Source organism: Dipodomys spectabilis, unplaced genomic scaffold, assembly GCF_019054845.1.
Source record: "Dipodomys spectabilis isolate Male_0828 unplaced genomic scaffold, ASM1905484v1 ptg000308l, whole genome shotgun sequence".
In the NCBI taxonomy this organism is placed as follows: Eukaryota; Metazoa; Chordata; class Mammalia; order Rodentia; family Heteromyidae; genus Dipodomys; species Dipodomys spectabilis.
Genome location: NW_024870985.1, coordinates 2104853 through 2108965, shown reverse-complemented (window position 1 = coordinate 2108965; position 4113 = coordinate 2104853).

Here is a 4113-nt window from a genome sequence, read left to right as displayed (position 1 = left end):
GTGTTCCCGGCAGAGGTCATTCGGCTGAACACAACCGTGGACTAATTAGAGCCAGATGTAGACAGTGTTGTCCATAGTGCTGGATGGACATTGGTCACGTGCCAAACAACTGAGCTCTAGTTTCCCAAACTTTCACAGAGTGCCATAAGTAGAAGTTAATCTTACTGCTCCAGTTGAGTAGAGTGTAGCCGTCAAAGCTGGAATCAGTAGGACTCAGGTGAGAAGAATGGGAAACAGATTTACCCAGTCCGCTGGCAGTGTGCTACGGGGACCAGCCTATCTGTCTGCCAAGCCTGAATGTTTGCAAATGCGGCAGAGCTATGTAGTCGCAATTGTGCAGCAATGCAAACTGCGTACCCTGGCCAAACTTCACGGGTGTACAAGAAACACGGGGGATTTACAAGGAGATGTTCACCGGGAACAGCTGGAGACTTCTCCGCAGCAAGATTACGGAACTCCTCCTAAGAAGCCTTGAAAGCTGTGAAACGTTCCTATGTTGAAATAATTCAGAAGCTCATTCTGAATGATCCCGGCAGAGGTCATTCGGCTGAACACAACCGTGGACTAATTACAGCCAGATATAGGCAGTGCCGTCCCTAGTGCTGGATTGACAGTTATCACTTGCTAAACAACTGAGTACTACTTATCCAAACTTTCACAGACTGCCATAAATAGAGCTTCAACTTACTGCTCCGGTTGAGTAGAGTGTAGCCGTCAAAGCTGGCATCAGGAGCACTTAGTTGAGAAGAATGGGAAGCAGATGTACCCACTCCGCTGGCAGTGTCCTACGGGGACCAGCCTATATGACTGCCACTACTGAATATTTGCAACTGCAGCAGAGCTTCGCGAGGGCAATTGTGCAGCAATGCATACTGCGTACCCTAGTCAAATTTCACGGGTGTACAAGAAACCACGGGGGATTTACAAGGAGATGATCACCCAGAACAGCCGGAGGACAGCCGGCAGGAAGATTCCGGAAAACTTCCTGAGAAGCCTTGAAAGCAGTGAAACGCTCCTGTGTTGCAATAACTCAGAACCTCATTCTGAGTGTTCCCGGCAAAGGTCCTTCGGCTGAATACAACCTTGGACTAATTAGAGCCAGATATAGGCAGTGCCATCCATAGTGCTGGATGGACAGTGGTCGCGTGCCAAACAACTGAGCTCTTGTTCTCCAAATTTTCACAGAGTGCCATGAGTAGAGGTTCAACTTACTGCTCCAGTTGAACAGAGTGTAGCCGTCAAAGCTGGAATCAGAAGCACTCAGGTGAGAAGAACGGGAAGGAGATATACCAAGTCCGCTGACAGTGTCCTACTGGGACCAGCCTATCTGGCTGCCACACCTGAATGGTTACAACCGCGGCAGAGCTATGCAGGCGCAATTGTGCAGCAATGCAAACGGCGTACATTGGCCAAACTTCACGGTTGTACATGAAACCACGGGGGATTTACCAGGAGACGTTCACCCGGAACAGCTGGACGCCTGCCGGCAACAACATTCCAGAATTCTTCCTAAGAAGCCTTGAAAGCAGTGAAACACTCCTATGTTGCTATAACTCAGAAACTCATTCTGAGTGTTCCCGGCAGAGGTCATTGGGCTGAACACAATCGTGGACTCATTAGAGCCAGATGTAGGCAGTGCCGTCCATAGTGCTGGTTGGACAGTTGTCGCGTGCCAAACTACTTAGCTCTAGTTCTCCAAACTTTCACAGAGTGCCATAAGTTTAGGTTCAACTTACTGCTCCGGTTGAGTGGAGTGTAGCGGTCAAGGCTGGAATGAGTAGCACTCAGGTGACAAGAACGGGAAGCAGATATACCCAGTCCGTTGGCAGTGTCCTATGGGGACCAGCTTATCTGGGTGCCACGCCTGAGTGTTGGCAACCGCGGCAGAGCTATGCACGCGCAATTGTGCAGCAATGCAAATGGCGTACATAGGCAAAACTTCACGGGTGTAAAAGAAACCACGGGGGATTTACAAGGAGATGTTCACCCGGAACAGCTGGACGCCTGCTGGCAGCCAGATTTTGGAATTATTCCTAAGAAGCCTTGAAAGCACTGAAACGCTCCTATGTTGCAGTAACTCACAACCTCATTCTGAGTGTTCCCGGCAGAGGTCATTCGGCTGAACACAACCGTGGACTCATTAGAGCCAGATGTAGTCAGTGCCGTCCATAGATCTGCATGGACAGTGGTCGCATGCCAAACAACTGAGCTCTAGTTCTCCAAACATTCACAGAGTGCCATAAGTAGAGGTTCAACTTAGTGCTCCGGTTGAATAGAATGTAGCGGTCAAAGCTGGAATCAGTAGCACTCAGGAGAGAAGAACTGGAAGCAGCTATACCCAGTCCACTGGCAGTGTCCTACGGGGACCAGCCTATCTGGTTGCCCCGCCTCAATGTTTGCAACCGCCGCAGAGCTAGGCAGGCACAATTGTGCAGCAATGCAAACTGTGCACCCTGAAGAATCTTTACCGGTGTAGAAGAAACCACGGGGGATTTACAAGGAGATGTTTACCCGGAACAGCCAGAGGCCTACCGGCAGCAATATTCCGGAATTCTTCCTAAGAAGCCTTGAATCAGTGAAACGCACCTATGTTGTAATAACTCAGAACCTCATTCTGAGTGTTCCCGGCAGAGGTCATTCGGCTGAACACAACCGTGGACTAATTAGAGCCAGTTGTAAGCAGTGCCGTCCGTAGTGCTGGATGGACAGTGGTCGCGAGCTAAACAACTGAGCTCTAGTTCTCGAAACTTTCACACAGGGCCATAAGTAGAGGTTCAACTTACTGCTCTGCTTGAGTAGAGTGTAGCCATCAAAGCTGGAATCAGTCGCACTCAGGTGAGAAGAATGGGAAGCAGATATACCCAGTCCGCTTGCAGTGTCCCACGGGAACCAGCCTATCTGGCTGCCACGACTGAATGTTTGCAACCGGGGCAGAGCTATGCAGGCGCAATTGTGCAGCAATGCAAACTGCGTACCTGGCCAAACTTCACGGGTGTACAAGAAACCACGGGGTATATACAAGGAGATGTTCACCCGGAACAGCCAGAGGTCTGCCGGCAGCAAGATTCCGGAATTCTTCCTAAGAAGCCTTGAAAGCAGTGAAACGCTCCTATGTTGCAATAACTCAGAACCTCATTCTGACTGTTCCCGGCAGAGGTCATTCAGCTGAACACAACGTGCCATCCATAGTGCTGGATGGACAGTGGTCGCGTGCCAAACAACTGAGCTCTAGTTCTCCAAACTTTCACACAGTGCCATAAGTAGAGGTTCAACTTACTGCTCTGCTTGAGTAGAGTGTAGCCATCAAAGCTGGAATCAGTAGCACTCAGGTGAGAAGAATGCGAAGCAGATATACCCACTCTGCTGGCAGTGTCCTACGAGGACCAGTCTATCTGCCTGTCACCCATGAATGTTGGACACCGCGACACAGCAAGGCAGGTGCAATTGTGCAGCAATGAAAACTGAGCACCCTGGCCAAACTTCACGGGTGTACAATAAACCACGGGGGATTTACAAGGAGATGTTCAGCCCGAACAGCCGGAGGCCTGTCGGCAGCAAGATTCCTGAATTCTTCCAAAGAAGCCTTGAAAGCAGTGAAACGCTCCTATGTTGCAATAACTCAGAACCTCATTCTGAGTGTTCCCGGCAGAGGTCATTCGGCTGAACACAACCGTGGACTAATTAGTGCCAGAAGTAAGCAGTTCCGTCCATAGTGCTAGAAGGAGAGTGGTCGCGTGCCAAACAACTGAGCTCTAGTTCTCCAAACTTTCACAGAGTGCCATAAGTAGAGGTTCAACTTACTGCTCCAGTTGAGTAGAGTTTAGCCGTCAAAGCTGGAGTCAGTAGCATTCAGTTGAAAAGAACGGGAAGCAGATATACCCAGTCCGCTGGCAGTGTCCTACGGAGACCAGGTTATCTGGCTGCCACGCCTGAATGTTTGCAACCGTGGCAAAGCTATGCAGGTGCAATTGTGCAGCAATGCAAACTGCGTACTCTGGCCAAATTTCACGGGTGTACAAGAAACCACGGGGGATTTACAAGGAGATGTTCACCCGGAACAGCCGGAGGCCTGCCCGCAGCAAGATTCCGGAATTCTTCCTAAGAAGCCTTGAA